Here is a 24,517-nt window from a genome sequence, read left to right on the forward strand (position 1 = left end):
GAGGAGGAGGAGGAGGAAACATCCGACGGAGCATCCCAGATGTCGTCACGGCCTGCTGCTGAGGTTCCCCGCAGGAGGCCGGGTCGTCCACGGATAGGACCGTGAGGGTCGGCGCTACATCACCATCTCCCAGGACACCTGGCCTGGCACCTGGCCCACTGGAGCAACAGCATCACAGCATCAAGAGACATTCTCTGCCACATGGCCCTGCTGGTCACTGGCTGACCAATGTTGACAAAGACTGTGGCATGGACTCTGAGGATATCCAATGGCAAGGACACCAACTCCCCTACTGAACTTTGGATTCCAAATTCCCGGAAAGACACTCACTTTGTTGCCCCCCCCCCCCAATAATAAATCACACTATGAAGAGTAGATGCCTGCTGGTAGCATTATTACCTAACATGTGTCTTGTAAAGTCAAAACATGCCTGAGTCATCTTTTGTCTTCAACCACCCACACCCTGGGGCCTGAGTCTGGCACAGGACACATGGGTCACAGTGTATTAGGCAAGACAGACATGGAGCACCATACACACCCGTGATGGGCCCAACCAGCTGAGGGGGTTACAGAACAACCGTGCTGACACACACATTGAGTACAGCAACAGTCATGCGCAGAGGTCAGGGATCCAGTCCAGTGTCCTGGGGGGCACCCAGGTCTGTGTAGACAGGTGGCAGAAACATGTCCTGCAAGCTTGAGTCCGGTGGATGCAGAGAATGGGGGCCTGTCCAACGTTGGATGCATGGGGATGGCACATGTCACAATACCCACACAGTCATGGACATCATGCCCAATACACAGTCTCAGCCCACACACACAGCTTGCATCTTGCCACTCGACACATTGACACATAGCCACAATCAGGGAATACCATGCCAGACAAGCAAGATGCACCGTGGCAACACACCAGCATTGACTGAGAAGAGGCACCTTGGAGGCATAGGGACACTTTTATTAGTCATGTATTCGGGATTGCAGAGGCAACTCGAAGTACACATGAACACATCATGTGGAGTAACATGTGGGTCCAACACTGGCACCCCCCTTCAGCAGCACACATGCGTGTTCGCCATGGAACTGGCACACAAGCGTCGGCTAACAGCTAAATACCCACAGCTGCACACGGAGAGCCTGCCATACACCATAGATCCGCGGATGTCGAAGTCCCACACCATGTCAAGCCAATGCTAACCGAATGTGTCCGAGGGCAGTGTCACACACATTGATGCCATCATCACAATCCCCTATCCCATCACTGATGACTGTCAACCAGGCAGACCATCTATTCAGGTGTACACAGCTGCATGTCGTGTCCCATGGGGATGCGACATGGCTGCAGAGGAACCAAACACCGACAGGGGCAGTGTGCACACATTGTGAACAACTGCCACACCCAATACACCCCAGATGCATCCCTTACCCCATGGAGACTTCCAAACGTGTCCGTGCCTGTAACGCTGAGTCAGCCCACGATGTCATGTCCATGAGGAATAGCAGTGCCACAACAATGCAACCAGCAGACGGCATGCGCAGGTACCTGGGGAAGAGAGACACACAAGAAGTCAGCCACAAAAAGCACAGCCACTTGCATGTGCATGAACTCGACACATGTATGGATGACAACATGCTATGTCACAATTATGACTGGGGAAGTACAACCATCACTGGCACCATCACTCCAGTGACACACCCACACACACCTCTGACTCACGTGCCATACATGCAGGTGGAGACACACATCACAACGCATGCCACACGGGGACCAATGCGTGCACACTCAGACACTGGTACTCACCACTATGCAAAGAAGTCGCGTATGAGCCGAGTCCGGATGTCCTCTTGCGGCTCCACATCCTCCACATCACTAGCCCCATTGCCAAGCCCTTCGTCCTCCACGGGTGGATGGTCCTCGTCATGTTGATTCATTGTGAGTGGCACTGCTCTTTCAACTGCCATGTTGTGCAGCATGCAGCAGACCATGAAGATCTTGCAGACCTTCGCCGGGGCATATGGGAGTGCGCCGCCGGTCTTGTGGAGGCACCTGAATCGGCTCTTCAGCATGCCAAACGTCCTCTCTATCACTCGCCTTGTCCGGCCATGGGCGGTGTTGTAGCGGAGCTGGGCCGGCGTGATGGGGTTGCGGAGTGGTGTGAGCAGCCAAGGCATGTTGGGATAGCCAGCGTCCCCTACATGGAAAGCACATGGTCATCGTTAGAACTGGTGAAGCGGTCGTGCTGGTAGGCTATACTGAATACAGGACAGACAGACTGTACCCACCAACAACACATGCCCGTTCGTTGCGCAGCTGCATCATCATATCAGGCATCCCGCTACGCCTCATGATGTAGGCATCGTGTGCTGATCCTGGAAAACGAGCACAGACATGTGAAATCACCATGTTGGACAGACACACCACAAGGGCATTGATGGAGTGGTAGTGCTTCCGATTGCGGTACGCCACCTCCCGTGCGTGTGGTGGTACCAAAGCTACATGTGTCCCATCTATGGACCCAATGACATGGGGCATCCCTCCCAGGGCATAGAATCCACGCTTGACCTCAGTCATCTGTTCAGGGGTTGGGAACTTGATGAAGTCATCCAGGTGAATCAACATGGCCTCTAAGAAATCATGCAGCACACCACTGAACGTGCTCTGGGACATGCCACCAACATGAGCTATGGTATTTTGAAAGGTACCCGTGGCAAGAAAATGTAGGGCAGCCATTGCCTTCAGCTGGGGTGTCAGTGCCGTGGGATACCTGTGCTGCGGTTGCAGGTGTGGTGCCAGTCTCGCCGTCAACTCCAGAATCAACGGTTGGGTGAAGCGGTAGAGCCGGATGCTGTCATTCTCCTGCATGGCAGCCAAGTCTGGAATTCTTCGGGCAAGAGGCTGCGCTCTGCAGTAATTTGGAAGTGACAAGGAAGAGTGAGTGCACTACGACAACAACTCATGTGTACTGAGCACATGTTAATCTGTCAATACACACATGCTACATAGGGAGTCAGGTATGTGCTACATGGCCAGGACACGTATGGATGCAAGGTGACACTCCTTCAAAGACCCAGCTACACACGGAGATTGAGAACGTCCCCATGCCATGCCATGGGAATAGCTGTGTCCCAGTGCAAGTGAACAGCCAGACGCAACACAGGAGTGACATACGCCCACACATCAGCAGCAGTAGGATGCCGATTGCAGAGATTGGTAGCGGAACACTGGAGCCACAGGTCACATGACATAACACTAGGCCAGCCCACACACCTTGCCATGAAGGTGCACATGTCATGACTCACCACACATACCTTGTGAGGATGCTGACATGTCCTTGTCACGCTACTCCGTGTCCCATGCATACATGTGCACCTCACATCCGATACCACATGTGGCATGGTGTGCGGAACAGTGTGCAATGACAATCTACACACAGACACATGTTGGTTGCTGCAACGGCTGCAGCTTTTGAGGGTGCTCCAACATCAACCTGATGGGAAGCCCCCACACATACATGACATAGTCACATTGTGCACCGTGGGTAGTGACAAGTCAGGTGTCATAACCCCTGTACCGGGCATCAGGGGACACTTCCGTGTGTTGGTGTCCGTGCCATGCCAGTGACGCTCACCCCAAGTGCGCAGTACGACATGCACACATGTCAAAGGAGTCAAGGGCATGCCTGGCACACATCGCACCATCACACAGTACATCTGTAGACATCTCATCATACATCTGGTACCTTCTCGACTCAGGAGTAATGTTCCACATCACAGGCCTTTCACACCTGTGCCCCACACATGTAGTGATGCACAGACAATGCCTCGATGTCAATTAATGGACAAGTATGTCCATCCATGGACAAGTATGTCCGCCCTATCCCTACCTGTGTGCCGCCTGTCACCACTGTGATGTGTGAATACCGCTGTACTGCTGCAAAGAGGGCCTGTGTACGTTCCCATATCACTATGGGAGTGCTGCCGTATGTGTACCCATCGTGATGGCGAGCGTACAGGCATGTGTACGGCCCGTACCACTACGAGTACGCATACGCAAGGCCACCCATACTGATAGGGAGCGTACAGGCGTGTGTACGCTCCCTATCAGTATGGGTGGGCTCGCGTATGCGTACTCGTAGTGATAGGGAGCGTACAGGCGTGTGTACGGCCCGTACCACTACGAGTACGCATACGCGAGGCCACCCATACTGATAGGGAGCGTACAGGCGTGTGTACGGCCCGTACCACTACGAGTACGCATACGCGAGGCCACCCATACTGATAGGGAGCATACAGGCGTGTGTACGCTCCCTATCAGTATGGGTGGGCTCGCGTATGCGTACTCGTAGTGATAGGGAGCGTACAGGCGTGTGTACGGCCCGTACCACTACGAGTACGCATACGCGAGGCCACCCATACTGATAGGGAGCGTACAGGCGTGTGTACGGCCCGTACCACTACGAGTACGCATACGCGAGGCCACCCATACTGATAGGGAGCGTACAGGCGTGTGTACGGCCCGTACCACTATGAGTACGCATACGCGAGGCCACCCAATAGTGGTACGGGCCGTACACACGCCTGTACGCTCCCTATCAGTATGGGTGGCCTCGCGTATGCGTACTCGTAGTGGTACGGGCCGTACACACGCCTGTACGCTCCCTATCACTACGAGTAAGCATACGCGAGGCCACCCATACTGATAGTGAACGTAGTCACGCGTGTACGGGCCGTTGCAATGCATTTGGGGTGCCCTAGGGCCCCGGAACGCACCGTACCTGTGTGTGGAGCTCAAAATTACATAGGGGACACATGAGGGACAAGTATTAAGGCCTACATGCATGCTGGTTGTCATGGAGACCAAGTTCAAAATTCGAATTTCTTATGGAAGGTGAACAGCAGAAGTCAGTTGGAATTAAAATACTTTGTTGCAATGTGTTTGTGGAGCTGACATCATGCAGGAGAATGAAACCGATAGAGTACACACAGACTGCTAGGTTTGAAGGGATTGGTGGAAACATAGGATGCAAATGTGAGTGACCAATCACTCTGTACTCCTGTGCATGAGACAGGGCAGAAAGGCACATATAAGGCAGCCAGGTCCCATGAGGGAGTACTTGCCTGCACATCTTTGAATTCGTCGACCCAGCTGCTGCTATTGATTCCCTGGAACCATGTCAAGGGCTGTGGAGAGGTCACAGCCAATCACCCTGGAGGAGAACATGGCATTGCTGGATGTGATCCTCCCACAGTACCCCATGCTGTATGGGCGACCAGGGTATCAGGTGAGTGCATAGGCCACTGGCACAGACTGTCCCTATGTTGTGACTGTGACTTCTGGCATTGTGTCCTGGTGTGACACACATGCCATGTACTGTTGGGGGGTCCCAGGGGGGGGATGCCTGATGTCTCCCAGCAGTGCCCTGAGACAGGAGGGGTGTGTGCCTATCACTAACAGCAGTGCCCTGAGACAGGAGGGGTGGGTACAGAGTGCTCCCAGCAGTGCCCTGAGACAGGAGGGGTGGGTACAGAGTGCTCCCAGCAGTGCCCTGATACAGGAGGGGTGTGTGCCCATCACTAACAGCAGTGCCCTGAGACAGGAGGGGTGGGTACAGAGTGCTCCCAGCAGTGCCCTGAGACAGGAGGGGTGTGTGCCTATCACTAACAGCAGTGCCCTGAGACAGGAGGGGTGGGTACAGAGTGCTCCCAGCAGTGCCCTGAGACAGGAGGGGTGGGTGTGATGCACAGTGTGAGCCTTGATCATTGATTGTGACATTGCCATCATTCCACCTGTGTACCCACTATGGCACGTACTGCTTTTTCCCTCACCAGAGGATCATGTCCCTATGACAAAGGTGCAATGCGTTGGCTGCATGACATGCCTTGTTGTTACCAGCTAATTTGTTATCAAATGTCTCTCTGTGACATGTGGCTGGTGTATTGATGTGGTGTCACTTGTTCTTCCTCACAGGTAGGCGCCACTGCCAAGGAGCAGATCTGGCTGACCACCGTGAGGGGTGTGGATGGTCGGAGGCGGAGCCTGTCCCAGGTGAGGAAACGCTGGCAGGATATCCGGTGCTGGATGCGGAGGATTGCACGGGTCCTGCTGGGGGACTCACCTGAGAGCCACAAGAACCGCGGCCGCCGCCGTCTGAGCCACCTCCACAGGCGTGTGCTGCCGGTGGTCTTTCCAGACTTGGATAGGCGCTTACAGGCGAAGCAGCAGCCGGAAGGGGGTAGGTACATGTGTGTTTGTTGTGTGTCACCGGCATTTGTAAGGGCACAGTAGCATGAATTCACTGCCAGGGTTTAAAGGTGCTGTGCAGATCCAGTTTGCCCCAGTATAGCGCTGCGCCCCTGCCACCCTTCCCCTCCTTGCAATGTGTTCCCTGGTCTGTGTGTAGTCACTCCTTCACAAGGTAATGTAGGCTGGCGCTTTGTCCACGAGAACTATGCCTGTAGCATCATGTGTGGGGGTGGTGTGTAACAGGTTTTGGGACCTTGGCTGTGCCCTGTCAAGTTCACTGCATGTGGGTTCCATGTCAGTTGGCACTGATGCTGACTCCAGACATGGGAGTTGGTCTCTCATGTGTCATGCCTTACAGCGCGCATGTCCTATGTAGTGGCCTGTGACATGATGTGCATGAGTGTGCGATACGCATAGTGCAGGGATGGTGGCGTGTGTTGCAGTCATTACCATTCAGGAGCATGGAGTTGCGTGGCCACTACTGTCCCCTGGGGCACCTTTTCATCGGTGTTGTATGTGTCATCATAAACGTGGACACTCTCAGTGTCTACAGCGTAGGTTGTGCTCTGTGCCATTGTCCCCTGGCACCATGTATATAGACGTGCTATTTTGTACAGGTGTCCACTGTGCAGCCTGACCTGAATGTCCTTCTTCATACTCACAGTTGCTAGTGCCTGTGTGTCTTGTTATACTCATCTGAGGATGGGCACTGGTACCTCATTATTTGTACAGGCGCACCTTGGCTGTTTGGCGTCCAATCTTGCATTTTGCCTGCCCCTGTGTTTATCACCCAGACTATGAGATGTTGGTGCCACCTGTGTCTCAACTATTTGCCTCGTGTAGGGGGTGGTTGGGGCGGGCAAAGCCTATATGTCAAATCCAGATTTCTACTTGCTGGGTCTGGCCAGTGTGTGATGTTTGTCTGGACACACACGCAAGGTGCAGTGACCGAGTCATGTTGTGCATGTTTTCAGCATTACCTATGCAGCATGTGTCTCAAGTTCATGGATATGGTCCCTGGTCATCGGTATTTTCGCCAACGCTGTGTGGTGCAGATGCAGTGCTGGATTGTCCCCAGGGCCTGGGTGCTATGTCAGACTCCGTTTCCTGTCTTTAGCTATTGTCTCATGCTCTCCATGGTATTTCAGTGGCATGGTGGCTCAACCAACTGTGTGTTTCATGCCCTACATCGGTACCTTGTTTAGTAGATGTTAGGGATCTTCCTTTTCAGGCTATGCAATGTTACCTATGTAGATTGGACTCATGTGACAGATGTGTACAGGTGTCTGATTAATTTATGTCTCTCCACCCTGCCCACAGCATCGTCGGGGGACACAGAGGGAGACATGGACACAGACCAGGCGGAGGGACCGAGCACCAGTGCCAGCCGTGACATCGGGGCTGGCACATCGAGTAGGACAGAGGCGGAGGATAGTGCGGCCGAGGACCTGTCGACTGGCACATCAGAATACAAAGCTGACAGGTCCGAGGAGGATGTCTCCAAGTGGGCGGAGGCTGCACCAGCAGCTGACAGCGGAACAACACCTCGCACCGCCCCCTCAGTTCCCATCAGCCGCCTCCCACTTGCTCGTGTCCCTTCCCAGCGTGCCCGGTCACCGCATGTCTCCTTCATGCCAGGCACCGCACCCCCTGCCCCTGTCTCCACTGCTGCCGCCAATGCTGAGTCTGTGGACATCCAGCGGCAACTGCAGGTTGGTCAGGCTGCGATCCTTAATGTCCTCCATGCCCACGGGCAAACCCTCACCAACATCGAGGCATACTTGGAGGGCATTCATTCATCGCAGGCTGACCAACGCAACTTGCTGAGGTCCATAGACTCCACACTGACTGCAGCAGTGGGTCTCCTGCAGCGCGACCTCCCCCCACCTACCCCTGCCCCATCCACACTTCCCACTCCCATGCCTGTCCCACGTACACCCAGACGTCGGCATGCACCCACATCAACAGACACAGGCACCACACCAGCAGGGAAGGTCCACCGCACTCCTCCTGACACGCACACACAGGGTGAGGTAGGCACACCCACTGGGTCGGGGGGCAAACGTGTGACACGCAGCCATAGTGGGAGTCCGCATTCCACCCAGTCCACTCCCTCCAAATCCCCTCCCCTCAGCTCTCCTGGCCACATCTCCCCCAAGGACTCCTTCATGGCCGCTCTGTCCCTGAGCCCCACAGTGACACCACCCCGCAAGTGGTCAAGGAAGTCCTCGGTCAGGGTGGTTGATTCTCCCCCCCTGTCTACACCCTCCCCCGGTGGCGCTGCGACCCATCCCTCTGACCCCCCCCCTCCTTGGGGCCTGTGGATCCTTCGGGTGCAGGGGAATCGCTGGAGGACCTTGCAAAGGTGTGTAGTGCCATCCTGGCCTCCGCCTTTGGCCCTGCCCCACCCCCTGTGGTGGAGTCCTCCATCCCTGCACCCACAACGCCTCCCCTTTGCCCTGATGTCCCTGCGGTGCCTGTTGCTTCCCCCCCCATGATGCCCTCACCCCTGTGGAAGACGATGGCATGTAACTGTGCAGGCAAGGTAGGGGACACGCATCCCACTGTGTCCCCCATCCAGCTGAGACTCATTGACTGCCCTATGGGCTTTGTGAATATTGAACTGCCTGCGATCCACGGACATTGTGCTCATGCTGAATAAAGCTTAATTTTTATTTCATTATAACACTACTGCTATGCTGGTATTGGTGTTGGTGGGGCTGCTACATGGTTTTGGGTGGTGTTTATGTGTTGGGTGTGTGGGATATGTAGTAGTGTGCTGCTCATTGGGGGGACCCTGGGATCTGTGTGCCATCACAAGGTGTTAACTAACTTTCTTTGTTCATGTAAGCAGTTACTGCATGGTGCAATTGTCCCAGGGTGTATTCCTTCCTCTGTGTACCCTGATATCTTCCCTGCAGGGTGTTCCCAATGTTTAGCGCAGAGCTGTGTCTACATGAGCTGTGTGTGTGACGGAGCCCTTCTACTTTGGCCATGCATGCAGGGCCATGTCTCCACCTGCAACATTCGTGGCATCCTTGGTGATCACTGTACTTGTGTGTGGAGTCTGTTGACATGAGTTCATGGGGACATGTTCCCTTGTAGGCAGTATGCATGTGGGTACTTCCAGCCTCACACACATGTGTTGCACACCTCCTGTCTCAGGGCACTGCTGGGAGTGATAGGCACACACCCCTTCTGTCTCAGGGCACTGCTGGGAGGACTCCACACCCACCCCTCCTGTCTCAGGGCACTGCTGGGAGGACTCCACACCCACCCCTCCTGTCTCAGGGCACTGCTGGGAGGACTCTGCACACACACCTCCTATTTCTGGATATGTACGCTTGGAACATACACGGTGGGGGTACGCTCCATGCATTCGAGGTGAGGGTATGGGTCGTACTTACACTGTTGGGGTGGGGGTACACTCCATGCATACGAGGGTGAGGGTACGGGTCGTACTTACACTGTTGGGGTGGGGGTACGCTCCATGCATACGCGGGTGAGGGTACGGGTCGTACTTACACTGTTGGGGTGGGGGTACGCTCCATGCATTCGAGGTGAGGGTACGGGTCGTACTTACACTGTTGGGGTGGGGGTACGGTACGTACATACGCGGTTGGGGTGGGGGTACGCTCCATGCATACGCGGGTGAGGGTACGGGTCGTACTTACACAGTTGGGGTGGGGGTACGCTCCATGCATACGAGGGTGAGGGTACGGGTCGTACTTACACTGTTGGGGTGGGGGTACGGTACGTACATACGCGGTTGGGGTGGGGGTATGCTCCATGCATACGCGGGTGAGGGTACGGGTCGTACTTACACTGTTGGGGTGGGGGTACGGTACGTACATACGCGGTTGGGGTGGGGGTACGCTCCATGCATACGCGGGTGAGGGTACGGGTCGTACTTACACTGTTGGGGTGGGGGTACGGTACGTACATACGCGGTTGGGGTGGGGGTACGCTCCATGCATACGCGGGTGAGGGTACGGGTCGTACTTACACTGTTGGGGTGGGGGTACGCTCCATGCATACGAGGGTGAGGGTACGGGTCGTACTTACACTGTTGGGGTGGGGGTACGGTACGTACATACGCGGTTGGGGTGGGGGTACGCTCCATGCATACGCGGGTGAGGGTACGGGTCATACTTACACTGTTGGGGTGGGGGTACGCTCCATGCATACGAGGGTGAGGGTACGGGTCGTACTTACACTGTTGGGGTGGGGGTACGCTCCATGCATACGAGGGTGAGGGTACGGGTCGTACTTACACTGTTGGGGTGGGGGTACGGTACGTACATACGCGGTTGGGGTGGGGGTACGCTCCATGCATACGCGGGTGAGGGTACGGGTCATACTTACACTGTTGGGGTGGGGGTACGCTCCATGCATACGCGGGTGAGGGTACGGGTCGTACTTACACTGTTGGGGTGGGGGTACGCTCCATGCATACGAGGGTGAGGGTACGGGTCGTACTTACACTGTTGGGGTGGGGGTACGGTACGTACATACGCGGTTGGGGTGGGGGTACGCTCCATGCATACGCGGGTGAGGGTACGGGTCGTACTTACACTGTTGGGGTGGGGGTACGCTCCATGCATATGAGGGTGAGGGTACGGGTCGTACTTACACTGTTGGGGTGGGGGTACGCTCCATGCATATGAGGGTGAGGGTACGGGTCGTACTTACACTGTTGGGGTGGGGGTACGGTACGTACATACGCGGTTGGGGTGGGGGTACGCTCCATGCATACGCGGGTGAGGGTACGGGTCGTACTTACACTGTTGGGGTGGGGGTACGCTCCATGCATACGAGGGTGAGGGTACGGGTCGTACTTACACTGTTGGGGTGGGGGTACGGTACGTACATATGCGGTTGGGGTGGGGGTACGCTCCATGCATACGCGGGTGAGGGTACGGGTCATACTTACACTGTTGGGGTGGGGGTACGCTCCATGCATACGAGGGTGAGGGTACGGGTCGTACTTACACTGTTGGGGTGGGGGTACGCTCCATGCATACGAGGGTGAGGGTACGGGTCGTACTTACACTGTTGGGGTGGGGGTACGGTACGTACATACGCGGTTGGGGTGGGGGTACGCTCCATGCATACGCGGGTGAGGGTACGGGTCATACTTACACTGTTGGGGTGGGGGTACGCTCCATGCATACGCGGGTGAGGGTACGGGTCGTACTTACACTGTTGGGGTGGGGGTACGCTCCATGCATACGAGGGTGAGGGTACGGGTCGTACTTACACTGTTGGGGTGGGGGTACGGTACGTACATACGCGGTTGGGGTGGGGGTACGCTCCATGCATACGCGGGTGAGGGTACGGGTCGTACTTACACTGTTGGGGTGGGGGTACGCTCCATGCATATGAGGGTGAGGGTACGGGTCGTACTTACACTGTTGGGGTGGGGGTACGCTCCATGCATATGAGGGTGAGGGTACGGGTCGTACTTACACTGTTGGGGTGGGGGTACGGTACGTACATACGCGGTTGGGGTGGGGGTATGCTCCATGCATACGCGGGTGAGGGTACGGGTCGTACTTACACTGTTGGGGTGGGGGTACGCTCCATGCATACGAGGGTGAGGGTACGGGTCGTACTTACACTGTTGGGGTGGGGGTACGGTACGTACATATGCGGTTGGGGTGGGGGTACGCTCCATGCATACGCGGGTGAGGGTACGAGTCGTACTTACACTGGTGGGGTGGGTGTACGCTCCATGCATAGGGGGGGTGGGGGTAGGGTCCGTACATCTCCGTCCCCACGCTATGTGATGCTTGTGCGGGCCGTACCCAGGCCTTTGCCACGTGGGTACGATCCGTCCCGCCATTGTTGGGGTGACGTGGGTGTGGGCGTGGTACGTCTCGTACCCACGCTCTTGAGGCGTGGGTACGGGACGTACCGGTCTGGTTGTGTTGCCGGTTCGCGTGGTGACGGACTTCCGTTGTGGCGGTCGCTGGCTTAGCTGGACACGCCCCCACCCCCTCGTAGTGACCAGGGCATGGGTGTCAGGTATGTCCTGGGCATGTGTGGTGTGTGACTTTGGTGGGGGTTTTGTGGCCTGCCCTGGTCCTGCCACCCCACCCCCCCCCTTTCCCCCCTCCCTTAGTTGTTCTGACCTTCTGCGGCGTCTGCGTCGGAACCTGTAGAGGAGGTGGACTGCTATGAGGGCCGGGATGACACGTAGGTTCGGGTCCATGTCTGTCCGTCGCGTACGGGTCCTCCTTGTTTGCGTCGTCCTGTGTGTCCGTCGCGTACTGGTCCTCCTTGATCGCGGAGTCCTGTCTGTCCGTCGCGTACTGGTGGTCCTTGTTCGCGTCGTCCTGATTTCCCGGCAGTTTTTGGCAGCCGGAAAATTTTCACCGTGCGGGATGACGTCGGTGCGAATCGTGATTCCTGGTTCGTGAATGGCAGGCTGCGAGCGTCCCGACGTCAGGTCGGCCCTTTCCCGGATCGCATTGGTAGGTTTATTTTGTTCGGTCGGGCTTTTTTACGAATCGTACGGAAATGGTGTTCCGTGCGAATCGTAATTCCTTGTTTGTAAATTTTGACGACCGGGTACGCGTCGGACGGAGAATTTGCTCCGTCCGACGGTTCGTACCCGGTTTTTACAGGATCGTGATCGGCACCTTTATATATATTCAGCGAAAAAGCAGCCAATGTGTTTCATCCATATACAAATGGACTGCTTCAGGGCACAATAATAGTGGAGAATTCAATTGAAATCCTGCTCTTTTCAACTTCCCCTTGAGATTTGTTGCTCTTCCACACTGATTAAGTGAATAAACATCCATCCCTATGATGGCTGTCATTACACTACCACCCGTCTCACTCACAAAATGGTCATATCACCCCAGTCCTCTGCTTCTTGCACCGATTGCTTAAGCCAAATACTCATCAACTTGAAATCTTGCATAATCTTATAGAAATCCCTCTGCTGTACCATTCCAGATTACCATGTGGACAAGCTAGCAATCTCTGGTAGCTGGTCACCAGTCTTCTGTCTCAAAATCATCCAGTTTGAGATCCAAAGTGCACCAAAGGAAATAACTTTGAAACAAACTTTTACTGCTATGTGCTCGAACTCTGAAATTACCTGCCCCTAAATCTAACATTGTTCTTCACCCTTTACTGGACTCACTTATTATGATTTGTGCATTTATTATGCCTACTTCTACCCAGAAACAGAGTCTCTTAGTGCTGTGAATAGATCGAAGGAGAATCAAAGTCAAGTAGGTTTCGATAATAATTAGGTATTCAACAGTGTTAGACCTGGCACCATTGGCGTGAGTCTCCGTTCCATTTTTTTCACTGTGCCTCCTCTCTTTTCCTGGTGATAGATGCTCGGGGCACTGCACCACTGCCATTCAGTGCCGCAGCGAGGATGCTCCCTGTGTAAAGATGACATATGAATTGGCGTATCCCTGATTGGCTTATTTGGTGTACCTGTTAGTCCCTAGTAATGTGGCCTGTGTGTGCCCAGGGCTGGTAACCCAAATGCTGCTGGTGGGCCTGAAGCGCTGATTTGCGCCACCCACAGAAGCAGCTTGTAAAGTGTGTCTCAGACCTGCCACTGCAGTGTCTGTGTGCAGTCTAACACTGCCATCTTGGCTGTGAAGTGCACCCACTTCCCAGCCCCTGAACCTTCCCTTGGCATCATGAAAGCCACCCCTATGGTAGGGTGCATTGTATGTGTAAGGTAGGACATGCTCTGATGTGTGTAGCATGTCCTGGTAGTGAATTACCCCCAATTTCGTTTTTCACTACTGTAAGGCTACCTGTTCTTCATAGGCCAGAATGGGAGGTTTTGGCTATTACATTCTATAGTCTTAACTGACCCATAGAACATGGTAGAAAAACGAATTTAGTATGCCTGAGCTCAGAATATTAAAATACATCTTTTAGTGAAGGTTATTTTTATATTCTGTGTTTGAAAATACCACTTTTAGAAAGTAGGTACTTTCTTGCCTAAGCCTTCCAGTGTGCTCTGCTGTTATGTGTATTGGCTGTCTGGTTTTGGAGGGACAGGGCAGGCTGAGTCAGACCTAGGCTGAATAGAGAGATCTGCCTAGGAGTGAGGGGAGGGGTAGCTCCTGCACTTGAATAGGGCTGTGCTTGGCAAGGTGAATCCTGGCTCCACCTCCCACTGTGCGTCTGAGGGCAGACCCCCTCTTTCTGAAAGGAAGGATGCAGCCTGGTAAACAAAGTGCTCAAGGGCTGGGCAGAACTGGTTCTGGCTGGGTTCAGTGACTTGTAGCTTCTGAGAACAAAGACTTTTGTGGTATAAATATCTGTGCTGAAACCCCTACAATTTTTATTGCCCCTGGATCTCAAGACCAACCTCTGTCCGTGGAACTGAAGAAAGCTGCAGGAGAGGACTGTCCTGGTGTTGTGTGCTGTTCCCTGGATTGGCCTTCAGTAGTTTTCATTGGACTGGAAAAAGGAGGGAAAAGGAGCTGTAAGAGAACTTTTTAATCTAGCCACCTGACTGAAGTCTCAGGACCAGTAGACTTCATTTTCGTCGCTAAGGCCTGTTAGCCAGCCGCCGCAGCCGAGGAGCGTAAAGAAAATCATCGCTACAACTACAGAGCGTAAAGAAAATCATCGCATCGCTGCCGCTGAAGGCTCGCTGGCCTGATCATCGCCCTGCACGTTTGCGGCTCGAAAATCATCGCTACAGCTGCTGAGCATCCGGAAAATCGACGCTAACCCCGTTAGCGAGCGGCCGTGACCCGAGCGTGAGGAAAAACATCGCTAACCCGCCGGAGTGACATTTCTTGTGGATTATTTGCCAGCATCTCAGAACTGTGAGTAAGAGGGGTCGCAGAGACCACTGTCCTGAACTGAACTTTGCCTTCCCCATTGAAACTATTTTTGCAGCATCCAGAGAGAACTGCTCACTACAGACACCTGATCCGGTAATAGGCTCCCAGGAGCTCTGTGATAATATTTCCAGCTTTTTCCATACGAAAATTGTAGACATTTCCATGCAATTGGAAATACAGATGAAGCGGCTGGGACCACATATAGCCATGGATCTGTCAATTCTAGAAACATGGTCAAAGGATCCTGATAAGACTTTTAATAATTTCCCTCCTGTCACTTTGGAAAATCTTAACCTCCTTTTGAATAGGACGAAGTCCTCCTGTCCCTTGGACCCATGTCCGCTCAAAACTCTGAAGGAATGTAGGGACACCTTTCTTCCCTACATCTTGGAGGTTATGAATAGTGCTATACAGCACAGTGTATTTCCCTCGGCGTGGCCATTGTCAGGCCACTATTGAAGAAATCCTCTTTGGATCCAGAAGTGTTAAAAAACTTTAGACCAATTTCCCTTCTACCTGCCCCAGCCAAAATGTTTGAGATGCATCTGAACCATCATCTGTCTGCATTCTTGGACTCCTCTGGTTTCCTTGATCAGACTCAACATGGTTTTAGAAAACTTCACAGCACTGAGTCTGCACTCACCGTTGTGACCAACAATATTAGGACGAATGTAGATAAAGGACAGACCACGATGCTGGTCCTACTGGATCTGACCGCTGCATTCAACACTCTTTCTCCCTCAGTCTTAACATCTCGACTGAGGGAGCTTGGGGTGGAGGGGCCCGCCCTTGACCTTCTATCCTCCTTTTTAGAGCTAAGGGAACAGAGGGTCAAAATGGGTAAATACCTCTCCCCTGTAAAGTCTTTGCAATTTGGGGTGCCACAAGGGTCGGCCCTAAGTCCGACCTTATTCAACATCTATGTGGCCCCACTTGCTAGACTAGTAAGATCTCAGGGGATGGAGGTAGTGTCGTATGCAGATGACACTCAGATCATGGTGTCCCTGTCACGGTCTGTCAGCACCACATCGTTCAGTTTCAGGAATTGTATGCAATCGGTTGCTGACTGGATGACCCTCAATTCTCTGAAGCTGAATGGCGATAAGACCGAGGTGCTGATTTTCGGAAAGGACAGGGACGCCTGGTCGAGTGAATGGTGGCCGACATCACTGGGGACCTGTCCGATTCCTTCACAGTCGGCAAGAAATTTGGGGGTCATCTTCGATGTTGAGCTGGCCATGAATCTGCAGATTAATAGAACGGTAGCTACCTGCTGGGGAGTCCTAAAAATCCTTCGTAGAATAGCTCATTACTTATCACCACAGGCAAGAAAACAAACAATCGTAGCATTGGTTGGATCTCGCCTAGATTATTGTAATGCTCTATATACTGAGATTAACAAGGGACTGTTACTTCGTTTGCAGGTAACACAGAATGCAGCAGCGAGATTTGTTCTGGACCTTCCCTGTTCTGCCTCTGCCACATTAGCAAGGAAGAATCTCCATTGGCTGCCCATTGAGCAACGTATCTCTTTTAAAATCATCTGCCTAGTCCATAGGCCCTTACAGCAGGATCGGCCGATGGACTGGGATCTTTACTCTTTAAGTATGCACCCAGCAGATGTCTTAGATCTTCTCAACAGAACCTCCTTGTTATCCCCTTCACTAAGAAGACAAGATGGGGAGGTAGAGCCTTTGCTTCAGTGGCCCCCCGACTATGGAATGTTCTTCCTTCTGAACTCAAGGCTATATCATCCTTGCCCCTCTTTAAGAGAGCTCTTAAGACCTGGTTTTTCCTGAAAGCCTATTACTAAGCCGTGCACGGTGATTCAATTATATTATGTTAGGCGCCTTGATGCCCTTTGGGCTGAGTTTGCGCGATACAAATTTATTTTCATTCGTTCATGCCTTGCATATGAACACCAAAATGCCCGTCTGGTATTACGCAAACTCATTTTGTTTTGAACAGTTGCTCTGTAGTTTTGCCAAGCCTCTTGTCTGGTAGCCTTCTACTTCTTTGCTCTTACCATCTCCATCATATATACCTCTTGATGATAGCACCAGACCTGATTCATCTGATTTCTCAGATCTTTTGGAGGTTGCTGAAGTTGTTGGACAGTAATGTGAGCATTATACTGACATGTTCATTTCTTCTTTTGTCAGGATGTCTCTGTAACATGTGATTGCCTGTATAACTAGTGCTGCAAAGGGGTATTCACATTAGTTGTGATAGGTGGCACTTAATATGCATGGCAGCGGAGTGGGTGGGTGTAACGTAATGAATATGCTTTTGTGACGCTTCCATTGTACATTAGGTAATGCCCCATCCATGCTTAACATATGTGTTTATGTGCACAGGTTTAAAAAGTGCAGACTAGCTCTCAAGGGCATGGGAGAAAAGCATAAGTGTTTGACAACATTTTATATTTTAAAAAAGCCTTTCCTTGAACATGAGAAATATTGAACAATCCACTCAGCAAGCAGTCTTTCTTTCTTTCTTACCTAAAGCCACAATTTTGTGCTGTGGTTTGGTGAGCTCTTCCACCTGACAATGGGCAGGCATGTGGTAGAAAGTGGGCAGAAAATTGAAACCATAGCCCTTGTTCAATAGATGTGCGGCCAGCCATAGTACTGTAGCAAACAAATAAAACAATCATTTCTGTTTTCAACCAATGCTGTGCATGGAACTTTTAATATGGCCCGTCCAGTGAAGAAAAAAAAGTTCTCATTACCAATTAAGTAATCTCTAACAATCACCAACAACAGGCCTTCCAGAATGTTCCTTTGTTTGATATTACCTACTTTAGTTATTAGATCTATTATGACATCATTCACCAGATGGCCCCTGAAATAGAAATTAAACAGTGGTGCTGTGGAAGAAATGTTTGTCTAAAAATTATGATTTATAGGCATGGCCAAAATGGCGACGGTGTAAGTTGCACTTCGTGCTCCTCCGCAGCCCAGGTCGTACAAAGCAGTCATTAGTGGTGGCCATGCCAATAATTCTACAGATGAGCTCTAATGCCTATGTAGCTAAGATACCTGGCAGACACAGAGACCAATTACGGGTGGAAAATGGCCTCCAGGGCACCTGCGACTCTCCGGAGCACTGAGTAATGCTTCCCGCAAAATGGTGACTGCCTGGCTGCTATTTCTTGGACGACTGGTGCCGCTGCTGCAGGAACTGTGTAAAGCGGCAGAACACCGTAGGTACTTTTGCGGTGAAAGTGGCTGCCAGTCCAAGGGCCGAATCCTTACGGCAGCACTGTCCCTTGCAGTCATAGAGGGATTTCCTGATGCTGGGGCGCCATCTTTCAGTGCGCAACCCAGAGAGTGAGGATCCCAGTGTCACAGCAGGGTCCCAGGCTTTTGTGGTGGTGTCAGAGGGCCCAGGACTCTATATACCACATTGATTTGCCCCCTAAACCTACGGGGGCCCAGGACTCTATATACCTCACTAACTTGCCCTATAAAAACCTGCAGCTGCCTGGAGGCACGTCAAGCTGCTCTGAGGATAATCACCTGTAGTTACGGCACTGGCTGCACTGCATTCATTTGGCAGGCCAAGCACATTAGGTGCCAGCAGCGCTGCCTATCACCACTTGCCCTGTGCTGGGAGCCCTTCCTTGGACACTCCTCCACTGCATCACCTGGCATCATTAAAGGAGTCAGTGCAGCTACCCACAGTGGGGTGAACAGTGACAGAGCAGCCCTTCCTCAGTGGTGCAGGGCCCTGGGCCCAGGACGTCATAGACCACTTCAGGGACTTAGGCCACTCTTTGAAATTAAAGCTCTGGAGGATCTGCAACTCCTGCACAAGATCCCACAACCCTCTACGATGATCCCAGAGACCTTGGGAGGCCCGCTGCTTCTCCCCAGCTACTTTGACGCCCTGGATCCATGAATACTGACCTTACCACCCAAAAACTTTGACCAGGAGGAGTGGGTTCATGTCGAGCGCAGAGAGTATGACACTAGGGGCCCTGGGGGCTAGACCCTATGTCCTAGACGGCCCATTCTTGTCTGAACTGTGGGCAGGCCCTGAGCCTGTGAACCACGTCCAACCAGTCCACCATTATATGTAGCCTCCGCAGGCACTATGCTGCACCGCTCCACAGCCTCCAGGCCTCTCCTGTCAGATTCTTGCTTTGCCATGCATTACAGCACCCTTAACTGCTGCACATAAGCTTGTTGTTAGGCTCCACCCCGGTCATATCAAATATCTTGGCTGAGGGGGAAACTGTAAGGGAGACCCTGGTCGATCCCTGTGACACTCAAGACCCCAATGCGCAGAAAGACCTCCAAATGTGGCTGGGGCTAAAAGTAAACGTGACCAGTCGGTCCAAGAGATGTTCATCTACTCCACTCCAGCTCCTGCAAAAGACTCTGTCTCCCACCTACAGCCCCTATCGCAGACTCATCCAGATCAAACCTGGGCCCAGTGACCCAGGCCTTTTTGGCCTCCCTTTTTGACTCCCTGAAATCATACATCAAAGACCTCAAGAAAGACCTTGCACAGGATTTGAAAGAACTGCAACATGACTTGACCTCAGTAGGCGGACGAGTTTCCTCCCTGGAAGATAATGAAACTGAAGCAGGGAAGCAGTTGTGCCAGAAGATCATCCGCCTTCATGATCAACATGACAACCTCAAGGCCCAGGTAGAGGATCTTTAAAACTGGTGCCGCCACAACCACATTCACCTACTCAATGTCCCCACAGGAGTAGAGGGCTCAAATGTCCAAGAGTACACTCAATCGCTGCTCCGATATGTCCTGGACTCCAAAGGCTACGCTGACCTGCAACTGGTCGGCCCACCTAGGAGGAGCAAATGCCACCTGTGTACATGACCTTCAGACCAAAGAGGATATTCTTTGGAAAGTGAGAACCAAAAAACCTATCCAGTTTCGTGGCCACACCATGGGACTTTTTCAAGATCTCCCTTCTCATTCTTTAACGCCACAGGGATTTAAAACTGTAACTGACTATTGCTCTCCAAGGAGCTGTCATACAGCTGGGACATCCCTCTAGACTAGTCTTTTGATTGGAGGGTCAACTCCACCAACTCAATTTGCTCACAGTTGCCCGCTGTGTTCTTGGCCTTCCAAAGGATCTCTATCTTCACTCTACTCTTGGCTCCCCCTGGGGTTGCTGCCCCATGCATCATCATGGCAGAGGGTAAGCAGATACAGGAAACACTCCCACCCTGGGCATGAGGAGTGGGCTCAGGAACTACAAGCTCTGCTAGACAGCTTAGCCTCGGGCACCGGAGGTGCCACTTCTTAAGAGTCTCCCTGCCAGCGGTAAGTGCATGATCATCTCCCACTAGACTGGGCCACCCTCTATCTCAAATGGCCTCTGGAGGTGGGGATCCACCTGTCAACATGAGCTCTGACTACCTGCCCTGACCACATTGGTCCATGCTCCATATGCTGCCTGCCATTAACATTGGACTTCTACAGTTTATAATTTTGTTCTTTTGGTTCTTGGGGATGTTCTTTGTTGGGTTTCCCTTCTTCTGCTTTCCTGGTCTATTTGTGGCATTCTAAGACACACCTCACTGGTCTGCACACTGTTGAGCCACTCTAATATTCTATGTCCCTTCACCTGGGTTTGGAAGTATCCCCCATGCTCTGCCCTTCATCCTTGCTTTCATGGAACTTAAGGTGATCAGCCTCAATGTTCCAGGCATCAACAATCCCATTTAATGAGGAGCTGTCCTTTCCCTTCTAGAGCAATTGGAAAGTGACATATACCGCTTACAGGAAACCCACCTAATTTCCAAAGACATCCCTAGAATTCATTGCCCATGGTTCCCACGCCAGATCTGGGCTTTGGAGCCCAGATAAAAGGGTGGGGTAGTGATTCTCTTTTCAGAAGGTTTCAAAGGGGAAATACTATCTAAAGTAGCTGAAGTCAAGGAACACCTTTTAGTGTATAGGCTTGGGGAGGTACCTTTCATTTCACCCTTGTCAATATCCATGCACCCAATAAACACCAGGAGTAATTTACTACTAACGCCCTAACACCTGTACTCCGCTCCCCTGATGCAGCCGTTCTGATTGGTGGCAATATAAATATAGTTATGGATACTGACATGAACCGCTCAGGCCAATGCTCTGACCAAACTGGAGCGGTAGATTCTCTCTGCAAGGTGATTACAGACTTTCTTCACAATAATGATACAGGCTTGACATCTCTGGCCTACCTCTGGGAAGCTTTCAAGTTAGTAGTGAGGGGGGAACACATAGCTATCTTTGCGGCAGATAACCACTGCCGACAAGAAAGAGGCAGAACCTGCAACAGTCTCAGAACTTGAGGCTATACACAAAAGGACTGGGGCTCCCAGAGTACAGAGGAAACTTGAACAGGTATTGCTACTCCTCGAATGCTTAAATCTTGATTGAATGGAATATGCAATTCTGTGCTTGGAACATATATTTTACTTGAGGAGTAATAGCTACAGATGCATGTTAGCGCATCGCCTTCAAGCCAAAGTCCACTCTGGGTCAGTAAAGTTGATACGAACTGGCTGCCCCATCAATAGAGGTGCACACTGATTCACAAACAGTGTCCACAGTCCAAACTTTCTATGGGTTTCTATATGCAGCCTCTGTTGGTTCTGGTGGAGATCCCTCCAGCTACATACACAATGTCACACTCACTTCCCTCCAGGACCGGGACTCCAAGGAACTAGAGCAGCCCATCAAAATAGAAGAGGTAATCTCAACCATCACCTGCTTAAAACTGATGAAGTCTCCTGGGCTCGATAACTTTTCCCTACAATTTTGCAAAATCTTCTGCCAGGATGTGGCTCCCTTGCTCACACTCCTTCACAGTTCTTTTGCTGACACAGCCTCCCTTACTGACTCCATGCTCGACGCCGCAATCTCTGTAATCCCGAAGCCCATTATAGACCTAGCACTCTGTGGGTCCTATAAACCTATCGCCAGTGCTTCATTTGCAGGCCCTCATCAGGGGGCCATTGGCAGCTTGCACCACACATTGGCCCTCCCAGTGCTGCCAATGGCCATACCAACACAATTACTAATCATCACACTCCTACAAGTGTGACAGTTCAGTCTATTCCAGGCCCCCAAAGCTATTAGAATACCTTGGGTGGCAGTCAATAGTAATTTTTAATGAATAGTGAATTAATAAACAACTGCTGTTGTGCTTATCTTTAAATTAGACAGGCAGCGCCTCCATGTGGCGGACACGCCAATCAAGTACCAATGCCGAGCACTGGAAAGCCCTGGCTCAAATTTGGCACTGCCTAGCTCCCTCCTGGACATAGATGCTAAATTTTTCACAAGCATTTTGACCCATTGCCTCAACCCACTAACGCCTAGCCTGCTTGAGCTAGGTCAAGCAGGCTTCATTACCACCCACCAGTACGGCGACAATATCAAACGCATCCTGCATCTGTTGCATAAGACTCAAAGATCACAGAGAGAAGCCTTACTTCCTCCATCTATGCCGAAAAGGCATTTATTGGAGTCCACTGGCACTACATATTTGAAACATTACAAGTATTTGGCCTCTGCGACAGATTTTGCAGATGGGGCAACTGCATCTACCTGTGGGCTTCAGTGACAGTCAATTGTGTGACATCCCGGCCCTTCCCTATCCAATGGGGTGCACGACAAGGGTGTCCCCTGTCCCCACCTATTTTTGCCTTGTACATGGAGCCTCTGGCACAAAAGCTGAGGGACAATCCAGCAGTCTCTGTGATTTCCTTTGACAGAGATCACCAACTTATCAGCCTTTATGCAGATCATGTAATTTTGTGCATGACTGATCAGATGACTTCGCGCCCCACACATAAAGGAGCTCCAAGTTTTTGAAGAGGTCTCTGGATTTAAAGTAAATATGGAGAAGTCCCAGTCTCACCTCACAAATATGTGGAGATTTGTCCACATGGAGTTGCCTCCGCCTCTCCTGGATGGGCAGAATAGCAGTGGTTAAAATGACAACACTGCCACACATTTTTTATATATTACAGACTTTCCCTTTGACCCCGCCACACCACACTCTGCATTCCCATCGATTGGAAATTAACAAATTTATATGGGATGGGAAGAAATCCCGCCTTCATAAAGACCTACTCTATCACCCGATGCAAGAGGGAGGGATGGCAGTAGCCATGCTACTGCGCGACTACCAAGCCTCCTAACTCAGAATCCTATTAGAATGGAATCAACGGCTTTCGGAAAAGCACTGGTCCTTTATGGACCAAGCTGTAGCAGGCTCCAACATATGGAAGGCAGCCTAGCTTCACCCGCAAGCATAGAGCTTGGGACTTCTACTCCTCGCCGGTGACTAACTCCACATTCAAAGTATGGGACTCTATAGCGGTTAGGACAGGCTTGATGACCTTCCTCTCCCCTATGACTCTAATTTTGGCTTATCCAGAATTTACCCCAGCAACACAGCAGGAAGGGTTTTGGTGCTGCCAGGACGTTGGCTGAAAATGTATTGGATGCCTCTTTGACACCCAAGGGATCAGCCCCTTTGAACAGCTAAAATCCGATTGGTCCCTGGAAGAAAAAGACCGTATACAGTACATCCAGATAAGAAAATGAACAATGCAACCTGAAATTAGGCTGCATGTAAGATGGGCTTTGACTCCCTTCGAAAAGTGGATACTCCTTAAGACAAACGATAAATACCCTATCACAGAACTTTCTGCACAACTGGGTAAAGGGTTTCCACCGGCTAAATCTAAAAGACACTTGGGATGGGAGGCTGAGCTGGGTAGAACTTTTTCTTCCAATTGGTGGGAAGATATGTGCTTCAGAATCTGACACACAGCACTTAATATGGCAAGCGCCGTGGCTGCATACAAAATAGTGTCATATTGGTATTTGACACCAGCGAGGCTCCAGGCATAGAACACAGGGCATTCGAAGGAATGTTGGCAGGGGTGCGGGGACATGGCAACATTACTCCACCTTCTATGGCACTACCCAAAATTAACTCACTACTGGGATCAAATCGTGACTGGCATTGATCTTGCCTTCAGCACCTCAATCTCAAGGTTCCCTGCATACACTATCCTCGGACTTGCTGAACCTCTGACCTACCCGCTCTGCTCTTTGAGAGGGATGCAAATAGCTTTGGCCCTGGGGTAGCCGATCAGGTGAGTCTTTCCCTATGGGGTGCTGACAAGACTCCCGAGTCTACCTCTTGGCTCCACAAGCTGTTATTTATCCTAGGTATGGGGAAGCTGTCCCTATCGATTGACCCAAGACACAACTCCTACTCTGATCTGTGGGTGCCTTTCATTCACATTCTCTCCTCTGAATTCGGTGAGCCGACATGCCTGGCTTACCTGAGGCTGCTACACCTGGTTACTGAAATTGCCCCTACGAATAGTTAGGCACTAACCTGATCTTACACTCCACTATATGTGCAAAACCTTGCTGATCTGAGATA

This window comes from Triturus cristatus, chromosome 5_2 (assembly GCF_964204655.1).
Source record: "Triturus cristatus chromosome 5_2, aTriCri1.1, whole genome shotgun sequence".
In the NCBI taxonomy this organism is placed as follows: domain Eukaryota; kingdom Metazoa; phylum Chordata; class Amphibia; order Caudata; family Salamandridae; genus Triturus; species Triturus cristatus.